This window comes from Callithrix jacchus, chromosome 15 (assembly GCF_049354715.1).
Source record: "Callithrix jacchus isolate 240 chromosome 15, calJac240_pri, whole genome shotgun sequence".
Lineage (NCBI taxonomy): Eukaryota > Metazoa > Chordata > Mammalia > Primates > Cebidae > Callithrix > Callithrix jacchus.
The window spans coordinates 100,494,079-100,507,381 of NC_133516.1; the positions used below are offsets into that span (position 1 = coordinate 100,494,079).

The 13,303-nt window shown below is 44.8% G+C and overlaps 2 pseudogenes; both read left to right on the forward strand.

Moving 5' to 3' along the window:
- Positions 1 to 2,441: 2,441 nt before the first annotated feature.
- Positions 2,442 to 3,197, forward strand: LOC100398899 (ubiquitin-ribosomal protein eL40 fusion protein pseudogene; annotated as a pseudogene).
- A 6,803-nt stretch (positions 3,198 to 10,000) lies between these two features.
- LOC100398185 (heterogeneous nuclear ribonucleoprotein U-like protein 1 pseudogene) lies at positions 10,001 to 12,771 on the forward strand (annotated as a pseudogene).
- The last annotated feature ends 532 nt before the right edge of the window (positions 12,772 to 13,303 follow it).

Consider the following 13,303-nt stretch of genomic DNA (forward strand, 5'->3'; position numbering starts at 1 on the left):
CAAAACTCCCTCTCAAAAAAATTAAAATAAATTAACATTATGGGCTGGAGCATAGGGCAAAACTTCACAACATTGAATTTGACAGATTCTTTACCTGCACAAGTGACAAAAGAAAAAATAGACAAACTGCACCTCATGAAATTTGTTTTAAAATTTGTGCATCAAAAACAACCAACCTAATTAAAAAACAGACAAAGGACTTGAATGGACATTTTTCTAAAGACATACAAATGGCCAATGAAGCTGGGTACAGTGGCTCATGTCTGTAATCCCAGCACTTTGGGAGGATGAGGTGGGTGGATCACTTGAGGTCAGGAGTTCAAGACCAGCCTGGCCAACATGGTGAAACCCCCATCTCTACTAAAAATACAAAAATTAGATGGGTGTGGTGGTGGGTGCCTGTGGTCCCAACTACTTTGGAGGCTGAGGTGGGAGAATCGCTTGAACCCGAGAGGCAGGGGTTGTAGTGACTGAACTTACACCACTGCCCTCCAGCCTGGGCAACAGAGTGAGTGAGACTCCATCAAAAAAAAAAAAAAAGCCAATGAGGACATTAAAAGATGCTTAACATCACTAATCATTATATATATACAACTCAAAAGTACAATAAAATGCCACTTCATGTTCATTAAGGTGACTTCTTTCCAAAAGCAAAAACCAGAAAATAAGTATTGGCTGGATGTGGAGAAAATGGAATACTTGTGCATAGTTGGTGGTAATATTGATGCAGACAGGAGGAAGGGAAATACTAGGTAGAAAAGGGTGAGGTCCCTGGTGAGGGCAGCACCCTCAAGGCTGGACCCTTGGCTCAAAGTGAGAACACGTATTCCTGCTTTCCTGCATGAATGTTGCCTTTTCCAAAATCACCTTGGCCCACCCCACCCCACATCCTGCACCCATAAAAACCCCAGGCCCCACCAGTGGAGTGGCAAAGCAGCATGGCTAAGAAGTAGAGAAGAGAAGAAGCAGCTTGACATAGGTAAGAAGCAGCTTGACTTCAGACGGACAGCTTGACGATAAGACTTCAGAAAAAAGTTTGGCTGTGGATAGCCAAACTCCAGGGGAAGACCACCTTCCCATTCCATCCACTTTCCAGCTCCTCATCCTGCTGGAAGCCACTTCCACTGCTCAACAAAATTCTCTGCATTTACCATCTTCAATTTGTTCATGCGACCTGATTTCTCCTAGACACCAGTCAAGGACCTGGGTGCAGGTGCAAAAGGCTGTCACGCTGACTCTCGACCCTCCACCACGCTGTCTAACACTTAAAGGCAACCACAGAGGGCAAAACTAAGAGAGCACACTGTAACTTATGCCCTCTGTGATTCCAGGAGTTGTGGGCAGCTAGTTACTGCCTCAGGCCCACGCAGAGTTCTGCTCCAGCCGATTGCCCAGAGTGCTTGTCCTGGCCTCTGCACTCCCTCACCTGCATGCTCCCTCTCCCACAAGGGGTTGAGAGCTGGTGAGCTGAGTAAATGAGCCAACCCTTTCATGAGTCCCATGAACAGGTCAAGAGAACTATCTCATTTCAATATAAAATGGTACAGCAACTGAGGAAAACATTAAGGTGGTTCTTGAAAAAATTAAAAACAACATTATCATATGATGTGGCAATTCAACTTCTGGGTATATAAGCAAAAGAATTGAAAGCAGAATTTCAGAGGGGTATTTGTACACCCATGTTCACAGCAGCATTACTCAAAATATCTAAAACCATGGAAGCAACCCAAGTGACTACCACGAGATAAATGGATAAGCAAAATGTAAGATGTACATACAGTGTGGTATTATTTAGCCTTAAAAAGGGAAGATATTTTGACATGTGCTATAACATAAATGAACCTTGACAACATTACACTAAATGAAATAAGCCAGTCACAAAAAGGCAAATACTGTATAATTGCACTTATATGAGGTAGTTAGAGACAGAAAGTAGAATGGTGGTTACCTTGGGCTTTAAAAGAATATGGGGATGGGTTTGGGGAGGTTAAAGAAAAAAGATTGGCCATTAATTGATAATGCTTGAAGCTAAATGAAAAGCACATTGAGGCTCATAAAGCTATTCTACTTCTATACATGATTGAAATTCTCCAAATAAAATTTAGAAGGAAAAAAAGAGTAAGCTTTTCATCTTTGCTAAAGATGCAAAGCAATGTATATAATGCCATTTTGTTGATGTAAGAAAGAAAAGAAAAATATATATTATTTGCCCAAGTTTAAAGGGGAACAAAGCAAATGTTAGACAAATAATCCAAACTAAAAATGCTTACAAAAAAGGATGGGAAGATTGAGGTGCAGAAGAAAGGATAAAAATGAGACTTTTCTGAGGATCCCTTTTCCTATATTTCTGATTTTTATATATGTAAAGATTTTAAATATTCACAAGATCAATCACAGTTAAAAAAGCTCATCATATAATTGAAAACAAAGTAAAGTGAAAGCATCTAAGCATGTGAAATTGGTGAATTAACCAAAAAGAGAAATAATTATCCCAAGTCATTTTGAAAAAAAAAAAAAATAAGGGGTGGGTGCTCTGACATTTCATCCCAAGGATATAGCCTAAAGATGAAATTAGGAAACAAACCTTCAACTTTACTCAATAGATTTGTTATTGGTGGGAATACTGGTATTGCAATTTTGAAACAATGTTTTGTATATTCAAAGATAAAGCAAACAGTCCGTCGTCCTCTTTTTCTTCAGCGAGGCGACCGAGCTGCAGACGCAGAGATGCAGATCTTTGTGAAGACCCTCACGGGCAAGACCATCACCCTTGAGGTCGAGCCCAATGACACCACTGAGAATGTCAAAGCCAAAATTCAAGACAAGAAGGGGATCCCACCTGACCAACAGCGTCTGATATTTGCCGGCAAACAGCTAGAGGATGGCCGCACACTCTCAGACTATAACATCCAGAAAGAGTCCACCCTGCACCTGGTGCTGTGCCTGCGAGGTGGCATTACTGAGCCTTTCCTCTGCCAGCTCGCCCAGAAATACAGCTGCGACAAGATGATCTGCCGCAAGTGCTCGCCTGCACCCCTGTGCTGTCAACTCCCGCAAGAGGAAGTGTGGCCACACCAACAACCTGCGCCCAGGAAGAAGGTCAAATAAGCCTCTTCCTTCCTGGAAGGGCAGCCTCCTGCCCAAGCCCCATGGCCCTGGAGCCTCAATAAAGTGTCCCTTTGGTTGACTGGAAAAAAAAAAAAGATAAAGCAAATAATAAAATAAGTCCATAAGCTAATATCTAATTAAGAGAAAAGGGTACACAACTATGAAATTAAGCAAGTTAAGGAAAATAATTAAAATTGGAAGTGTTGCCATGAGGTCATGTTTTTTGTTTGTTTGTTTTGATTTGAGACAGTCTCACTCTGTCAACCAGGCTGGAGTGGAGTGGCAAGATCTTGGTTCACTGCAACCTCTGCCTCTTAGATTCAAGCAATTCTCCTTCCTCAGCCTCCCGTGTTGCTGGGATTACAGGTGTGCACCATCACGTCTAGCTAATTTTTGTGAAGATAGGGTTTTGCCATGTTGGCCAGGCTGGTCTTGGACTCCTGGCTTTGAGTGATCCACCTGCATTGGCCTCCCAAAGTGCTGGGATTACAAACGTGAGCCTGCGCCTGGCCAAGAGGTCATAATTAAAATCTATATCCCTCTGTCTTGGAGCATGGGGGTGAGGGAGTTGCTGAACTCTTGAGAAAAAGAAGACACATTAGCAGCTCAGGACATGATTCAATTTTTTTTTTTTTTTGAGACGGAGTTTCGCTATTGTTACCCAGGCTGGAGTGCAATGGCACAATCTCGGCTCACCGCAACCTTCGCCGTCTGGGTTCAAGCAGTTCTCCTGCCTCAGCCTCCCGAGTATCTGGGACTACAGGTGCACGCCACCATGCCCAGCTAATTTTTGTATTTTTGGTAGAGACGGGGTTTCACCTTGTTGACCAGGATGGTCTCAATCTCTTGACCTTGTGATTCACCTGCCTCAGCCTCCCAAAGTGCTGGGATTATAGGCGTGAGCCACCTTGCCCGGCCATGATTCAATTTTTTAATGACAAAAAATAATCATCACACACACCCAGATAGAAAAAAAAGGGAAATAAATACTTTGGGGGTGGGGTCGAGATGGCTGAATAGAAGCAGCAGCAATCAGAGGCTCCCATCAAAAAGATCCAAAACAGCATGCAAATCCTGCACCAGCAACTGAAGCTCCCAGGTTCTGTCATTAGGACTGACTAGGCGGCTGGGATGTCCCATGGAGAGGAAGGAAAAGCAGTGTGGTGCAGCGACCCACCTGAGAGCTACATGCATCAGGGGAGCCCCTAGCCCCAGCCAAGGGGGGCAGTGAGTAAGCATAAACCATGTTTTTTTCCCAGAAAACTGCAACCCACAAATCAGAATATCACATTCAGGAGCCCATGTCAGCGGGCTCTTGAGTCTCAATGGAAGAATGCAGATTCTCAACAGCCACTGGGTTACAATTGACCTAAGCCTGCTGAGTTCACAGCCAGAGGGGCAGCCATCACCACTGCTGCAGCTGCCTGCAGGCTAAGCCATCTGAGCTCCTTGGGAGAGGGGCGGCAGCCAACACTGCAGTTGTAGGGCCCCCCTGCAGGAAGTCCAATTCCATCCAGGGGTTCAGGGGTAGAACTCTGATCTCCCTAGGCCTGAGTCCCTCTAGGGAGGGCTGGCTGTAGTCTCCACAGATGAACAGACTTAGTCTTTTCTCTTACTAGGTCAGAGGAATCCTGGCATCCCAAACAAGTGGGCTTCCCCCAGCACAGTTCACCCCCTCCATCAAAGCATAGCCAAAGTGCCTCTTTAATCAGGTTCTGCTTCCCATGCCAAGCAACCGGGTGAAAACCACGCCCCCAACAGGGGCTGTCAGACATCCTATACAGGAGCATTCCTACTGACCTCAGGTCAGTGCCCCTGGAGGTCATAGATCCCAGAGAAAGGAGCAGGCATCCATCTTTGCTGTTCTCCAGCCTCCTCAAGTGATGCTTCCAGGAACAGGAGCAAATCAGATGAATAGGGCCTGAAGTAAACCTCCAAAAAACTGCAGCAACTCTACAGAAGAGAGACCTATTGAAACAAAAACAAACAGACAGAAAGCAACAACAACAGCATCAACAAAATAAGTCTCCACAAAAACTTCATCCAAGGGTCAGCAGCCTCAAAGATCGAAACTAGACAAACTTATGAAGATGAGAAAAAAATCAATCAAAAAAACGTGAAAACCCGACAGGCCAGAGTGCCTCTCCTCCTCCAATCTCTTCAGCAAGAGCGCAGCACTGGACAGGGAATGGGACGGACAAACTAACAGAAGTAGGCTTCAGAAGGTGCACGCCGAGGTAAAGGAGCGTGTTCTAATCCAATGCAAAGAAGCTAAGAAACTCAATAAAAGTTCAGAGGAGCTGCTAACCAGAATAACCAGTTTAGAGAGGAACATAAAGGACCTGATGGAGCTGAAAAACGAAACACAAGAACTTTGTGAAGCAAACACAAGCATCAATAGCTGAATCAATCAAGTGGAAGAAAAAACATCAGAGATGGAAGACTGTCTTGCTGAAATAATGCAGGTAGACAAGACTAGAGAAAAAGAGAATGAAAAGAAACAAACAAAACCTCTGAGAAATAAGGGACTGTGTAAAAAGACTGAACCTATTACTGATTGGAGTACCTGAAAGTGACAGGGCGAATGGTACCAAGTTGGAAAACACATTTTAAGATATTACGCTGGAGAATTTCCCCAATCTAGCAAGACAGGCCAGCATTCAAATTCAGGAAATACAGAGAACCCCACTAAGACACTCCACAAGAAGATCAACCCCAAGAAACAAATCATTAGATTCTCCAAGGTCAAAATGAAGGAAAAAATGTTAAGGGCACCCAGAAAGAAAGGCCAGGACACCTACAAAATGAAGCCCATCAGACTAACAGTGGATCTCTCAGTAGAAACCCTATAAGCCAAAAGATATTCAACATTCTTTTTTTTTTTTTTTTTTTTTTTTGAGGCAGAGTCTCGCTCTATCTGCTAGGTTGGAGTGCACGATCTCAGCTCACCACACCCTCTGCCTCCTAGGTTCAAGCAATTCTCCTGCCTCAGCCTCCTGAGTAGCTGGGATTACAGGCGCATGCCACCACACCCAGCTAATTTTTATATTTTTAGTAGAGACGGGATTTCACCATGTTGGTCAGACTGGTCTCAAGCTCCTGACCTCGTGATCTGCCTGCCACAGCCTCCCAAAGGGCTGGGAATGAATACAGGCTTGAGCGCGCCTCGCCATGGTCTTTGTAAATTCAAACTGGACCGCTTCCTAACACCTTATACAAAAATTAACTCCAGATGGGTTAAAGACTTAAATGTAGGTCAAGCATGGTGGTTCATGCCTATAATCCCAGCACTTTGGGAGGCCAAGGCGGGTGAATCACCTGAGATTGGGAGTTCGAGACCAGCCTGACCAACATGGACAAACTCCATATCTACTAAAAATACAAAATGAGCCAGGCATGGTGGTGCATACCTGTAATCCCAGCTACTTGGGAAGGCTGAGGCAGGAGAATTGCTTGAACCAGGAAGTGGAGGTTGCAATGAGGTAACTGAGCCATGCCACTCCACTCTAGCCTGGGCAACAAGGGCAAAACTCCATCTTGAAAAAAAAAAAGACTTAAATGTAAAATCCCAAACCATAAAAACCCTAGAAGAAAATCTAGACAATACTGTTTAAGATATAGGTATGGACAAAGATTTTATGATGAAATCGCCAAAAGCAATTGCAGCAAAAGCAAAAATTGACAAATGGGATCTAATTAAACTGAAGAGCTTCTGCACGGCAAAAGAAACTATCATCAGAGTGAACAGGCAACCTACAGGAAAAAAAATTTTTTCAATCTACCCATCTGACAAAGGCCTAATATACAAAATTTACAAGGAACTTAAATCAATTTACAGAAAGAAAAAAAAAACCATCAAAAAGTAGGCCAAAGATATGAACAGACACTTTCATAAGACATTTCTGGAGCCAGCAAACATGAACAAAGCTCAATATCACTGATCATTAGAGAAATGCAAATTAAAGCCACAATGAGGTGCCATCTCATGCCAGTCAGAATGACGATCATTAAAAAGCCAAGGAACATCAGATGCTGGTGAGGCTGTACAGAAATAGGAATGCTTTTATATTGTTGGTGGGAATGTAAGTTAGTTCAACTATGGTGGAAGACAGTGTGGCGATTTCTCAAGGATTTAGAACCAGAAACACCAATTGACCAGCAATCTCATTACTGGGTATATACCCAAAGGAATATAAATCATTCTATTATGAAGATACATGCACACATATGTTTATTACAGCACTATTCACAGTATCAAAGACATGGAATCAACCCAAATGCCCATCAATGATAGACTAGATAAGGAAAACGTGGTACATACACACCATGGAATACTATATAGCCACAAAAAGGAATGAGATCATGTCCGTTGCAGAGACATGGATGAAGCTGGAAGCCATCATCCTCAGCAAACTAACACAGGAACAGAAAACCAAACATGGCAAGTTCTCACCCATAAGTGGGAGTTCAACAATGACAACACATGGACACAGGGACAAAAACTACACACACCAGGGCCTGTCAGCAGTGGAGAGGGGAGGGACTGCATCAGGACAATGCTTGCATGGCTTAAGACCTAGAAGACAATTGATAGGTGCAGCAAACCACCATGGCACATGTATAGCTATGTAACAAACCTGCACATTTTGCACATGTATCCCAGAACTTAAGTAAAAATAAATTTAAAAAAAAAAGGAAAAGAAATGCTTCAAAGTCAAATTAAATTTATTTATTTAATTTAAAAATTGCAAATATACTGGCAAATGAAAAAGAAAGATAAACAAGATCCAGGGGAAGGAAAGGAGTGGACGGGGAGTAGAGAGAAATATGGGGGCATAAAAAGAAAGGAGAAGAAGTATGTGTGCATAACGAGGCTGGAGAGACCTTTCCTGTCGGCTCCTGTGAGACTTGATGCTCCTGAGAAACCTCTTGGGAGCGCCTCTGCAGAGAAATGAGAACAGAACCCTCTCTAGAAGCTTTGAATTAACAGATGAGTACACTGCAAAGAAAGGACCCTATTTTCTGTTTATTTCTGTTTGTTTCCTGTGACTGATTTTATTGCTCCTAATTACACCATGATTAGTAAATACTGTCTGGATTTTAGTACCAAACAAGAGAAGATCAAGAAGAATGACTTACAGAGGAACTGAAGGATAACTTCAAATTAATGTGTACTAAATGCTTGGCGTACAACAAACCAGAGCACATTTATTATGAAACTGCGAGATGCTGTTGCAAAGAGAGATAAAAGCTCTTAGCCAGAGAATATGGAGCCTGAAGCAGACGGTAGACTTCATGGCAAACTGGGAAAGAACTCAAAAGCAGAAACGTAAACGAACACCCAGCAGGCCAGGGAGGATACAAAATAATAAAGATACTGATGTCATTGTCTTTAAAAATTGTAGTAAGGAAAACAAACTAAACAAATTTAATTAAAATTTAATTTAATGTAAAATGACAAAGATATTCTTAAAGATAAATTTAGAAGCAATAATTTAGAAAAGTAATAGGAGCAAATTGAACACATCATTAAGGAATTTGGAGGAAAACTGGCCAGAAAACTGAAGGGTTTGAAGGAAAAGAATCAGAGGGGCAAACCAACGAGACTTTTCTATCCTGTGAATCTTGTAGTGGGAGAACCAAGCTACACACCAGGGCCTGTCAGTTATGACTGGAAATGAAGACTGATTTCAGTCTGGAGTGAATAACTTGCAAGATAAAAGGAAAAAGGTGAAAATCTAGCGATATCTGTTTCTATAAAGCACACACTGACACCACCTTTGTAAATATCAACAGGCATAATTTTGACATGATTTCCCAGATTTACAAGGGAGATCATTCTTTCAAGTGCTCTTAGTATCCATGATATTTGACCACATGCCAAGATTACCCATATGCTGTATAGATAATTTGGTGAATGTTCTAAAAAAAGGTATTCTAGAATTTTCCAAGAGTTGGAGAAACCATCACCTAAAGATGAAGGACAGAATAGGCACTTGACACAGCAAAAGACACGGAGGTTATCAAAATTGATCCAGGTTGCTTAGACTTCAAATAAATCAAGACATGTTCCTGGCATTGGTGCAGTGGAGTAACAGCACTCCAGGTGGAAGTTCTGACTAAACACGCTCAAGTATGCAGCTGAAGGAAACCTGATGAAACCATCAAATGAGTCAGTGAGCTCCAGCAGACTCGGAGGGTCTGAGCACCAGGCCTGTTCACATCGTCTGTCTCCAATGGCCTCTTACAGAGCCATTTGTCTTGCTGAACAAGTGACCAACAATGTGAAAAGCTGTGCAATTACAAACATATATGAAATTAAAGAAAAGCAATGAGGATTTTCATTCTTTCCTCCAACGCTTAATACAACTTTGTAGCTTTAACAGAAGATACTGGAACAATTAAAAAATTAGTTTTGGTAACTAGAAGCTAGAAATGTAATAATATTTGAAACGAATTGCATTTTATTATATATAATGTACATTCTTTTCTTTCTTAATTTAGAAAAGACTTTCAAAAGACAGTATTTTTAAACTGTATTTTTTTTTTTTTTTTTTGAGACACAGTTTCGCTCTTGCTACCCAGGCTGGAGTGCAATGGCGCGATCTCGGCTCACCGCAACCTCCGCCTCCTGGGTTCAGGCAATTCTCCTGCCTCAGTCTCCTGAGTAGCTGGGATTACAGGCATGCGCCACCATGCCCAGCTAATTTTTTTGTATTTTTAGTAGAGACAGGGTTTCACCAGGTTGACCAAGATGGTCTCGATCTCTTGACCTCGTGATCTACCCTCCTCGGCCTCCCAAAGTGCTGAGATTAAAGGCTTGAGCCACCGCGCCCGGCCTAAACTGTATTTTTAGTTAAAGTATGGAACAAGTGATTTGAGTATTCCAGAGATTGGGCAGTTATTAAGTGATCATGCTAAATGTTGGATTGTGCAAAAAAAAAAAAAAAAAAAAAATACAGTCTGAACTGGAACCTCCAGGCCCACATGCCATGGACAATATTCCCAGGCAGAACCAATTCTACGATACCCAAGTCATCAAACAAGAAAACGAGTGAGGCTACGAGAGGAGACCACTGGAAATGGAGCAGCAGCAGGCCTATTGCCCAGAAATGAAGGCAGAGATGCAGCAAGGAGCACTCACCAGCTTCCTCCCACCTGAAGCTTCTCAACTCAAGCCAGACAGGCAGCAATTCCAGAGTTGAAAGATGCCTTATGAAGAAAACCGGGGGCGAGGGCACTTTGAGCACTGAGAGGATAGGAGGTGCTGCTCTCCTCAGCCTCCTGCTGAAGAGGATGAAGATGACTTTGATGATATTCTTGTTGCTATTGACACATGTAACTGCGACCTCCACTTCAAGGTGGCCCGAGATCGGAGTAGTGGCTATCCACTCACAATGGAGGGCTTTGCATACCAGTGGTCAGGAGCACGTGCCAGCTATGGGGTCAGAAGGGGCCATGTGTGCTTTGAGATGAAGATTAATGAGGAAATCTCTGTGAAGCACCTTCCATCTACAGAGCCTGACCCCACGTGGTCCGTATCGGATGGTCCCTGGACTCCTGCAGCGCCCAGATAGGTGAAGAGCCTTTCTCCTATGGCTATGGAGGCACTGGGAAGAAGTCCACCAACAACCAGTTTGAAAACTACGGAGACAAGTTTGCAGAGAACAATGTGATTGGCTGCTTTGCAGACTTTGAATGTGAAAATGACGTGGAACTTTCCTTTATCAAGAATGGAAAGTGGATGGGCATTGCCTTCTGAATCCAAAAGGAAGCCTTGGGGGTCAGGCCCTCTATCCTCATGTCCTGGTGAAGAATTGCACTGTGGAGTTAAACTTCGGACATTGGGCAGAGCCCTACGGTTCTGTCCTCCTGGGGTTTACCTTCACCCAGCACCTTCCCCTTAGTGAGAGGATCCAGGGCACCGTTGGACCAAAGAGCAAGGTAGAATGTGAGATTCTGAGGATGGTGGGCCTGCCTGCTGCTGGCAGGACCACATGGGCCATCAAACATGCAGCCTGCAACCCTTCCAAGAACTACAACACCCTGGGTACCAGTGCCATCATGGTTAAGATGCGGGTGATGGGCCTGCACCGGCAGCGGAACTATGCTGACCAGTGGGACGTCCTCATCCAGCAGGCCACCCAGTGCCTCAACCGCCTCATCCAGATTGCTGCCTGCAAGAAACGCAACTGTATCCTAGATCAGACACGCTTATGAGACGAAAAATGAGACCATCTGAAGGCTTCCAGCGCAAAGCTATTGTAATTTGTCTCACTGACGAGGACCTAAAAGACGGAACCGGACCTAAAAGAGAATCGAGGAGGAAGGGAAGGATGTCCCAGATCGTGCAGTCTTAGAAATGAAAGTCAACTTCACATTGCCAGATGTTGGGGACTTCCTGGATGAGGTTCTGTTCATTGAGGTGCAGCGAGAGGAAGCGGACAAGCTAGTGAGGCAGTACCATGAGGAAGGCCACAAGGCTGGGCCCCCTGAAAAGCGCTTTGATGACCGAGGTGGTGGTGGCTTCCAGGGCCGCGGGGGTGGCGGTGGCTTCCAGCGCTATGACAACCAAGGACCCCCCTGGAGGCAACCGTGGTGGCTTCCAGAACCAAGGGGGAGGCAGCGGAGGAGGAGGCAACTACCGGGGAGGTTTCAACCGCAGTGGAGGTGGTGGCTATAACCAGAACCGCTGGGGTAACAACAGCCGGGATAACAACTCCAACAGAGGCAGCTACAACCAGGCTCACCAGCAACAGCCACCACCCCAGCAGCCCAGCAGCCACCACCCAGCTACAGCCCTGCTCGGAACCCCCCAGGGGCCACCACCTACAATACGAACAGCAGCATCCCTGGTTCGAGCCGCCAATACCAGCACCCCCACCATCAGCAGCTACAGCCCTCCACAGCCGAGTTACAGCCAGCCACCCTACAACCAGGGAGGTTACAGCCAGGGCTACACAGCCCCACCGCCTCCACCTCCACCACCACCTGCCTACAACTATGGGAGCTATGGTGGTTACAACCCGGCCCCCTAGACCCCACCCCCACCCCCCACCGCACAGACCTACCGTCAGCCCAGCTATAACCAGTATCAGCAGTATGCCCAGCAGTGGAACCAGTACTATCAGAACCAGGGCCAGTGGCCACCGTACTACGGGAACTATGACTACAGGAGATACTCTGGGAACACACAGGGTGGCACAAGCACACAGTAGCCAGTGTGACCCCGAGGCTCCCGGAGGCCCCTGCTGCTTCCTCCACCAGCGCCTGCCTCAGTTCCTCCTCTGCCCCTGTCAGATCCCGTGGTGCTGGGGATGGGGTCATCCCAGGGCTGCCTCCCTCCAGCCCACTGCCTCCCCTCTCAGGGCTTCTTCCCCTCCACAGGGCCAGGTAGTTTTCTCTAGATTCAAACAGGCAACAAGGACCTTTCATTTTCCCCCCTCCCCTACCTCCCACCTCCTGTTCTTCCTACCTTCTTCCTTTTTGACTAAATAATGCCCCCCTTCCCTTGGTCATACAGTGAGGCTACAGTGACTGAGGGGAGAAGCCCTTCCTGTTCACTCTCCCAACCCTGCTCCACCCTCAGCTTCCCAGACCCTCATGCAGTTGGTGGTAGATTCTCCCAGGAGCTGTTTTACTGTCTACTTTCCAGGATTTAAAAAAAAAAAATCAAAACTTAAAAAAAAAAGTTTAAAAAGAAAAATGGGGAGGAAGCAGTGGCATATTTTTTTGGCAATTATGCGCTTTTTTTAATTTTTAGAATTTGTCTGTTTTTACTGTGGGTCGGCTATTGATATTTCATCAAGATAAGCATTTCTTTCCTGAGTTCAGGTGACTGAGGAAGAGCCACAAAACAAAACACATAAAACCAAACCACGGAATGATCTTGAACCTGACTTTTTATACGACATCCCGGTTCCCCGTAACTTTGCACACAAATTCTGTGTTCAGTTGAATTGTAACTGCTCTTTGTATTTGGAGAGAGTGTGACTATTGAACTTGAAACCTTTTATTCCGGGCGTCTTGGCAGTTTCTGGTGGGATTCAGTGGCTGAGAGGGAAGAAGGGGAGCTTGGGGGCCCCTTCCCTTCAGAACTTGAAGTTTCTCCCGCTGCCTCCTCTCCAGGCATCTCCCAGGTGCCAGACCCAAAAGCTTTTCCTACAGTGATACCCTGTGTTTTTACTTCCCCTTG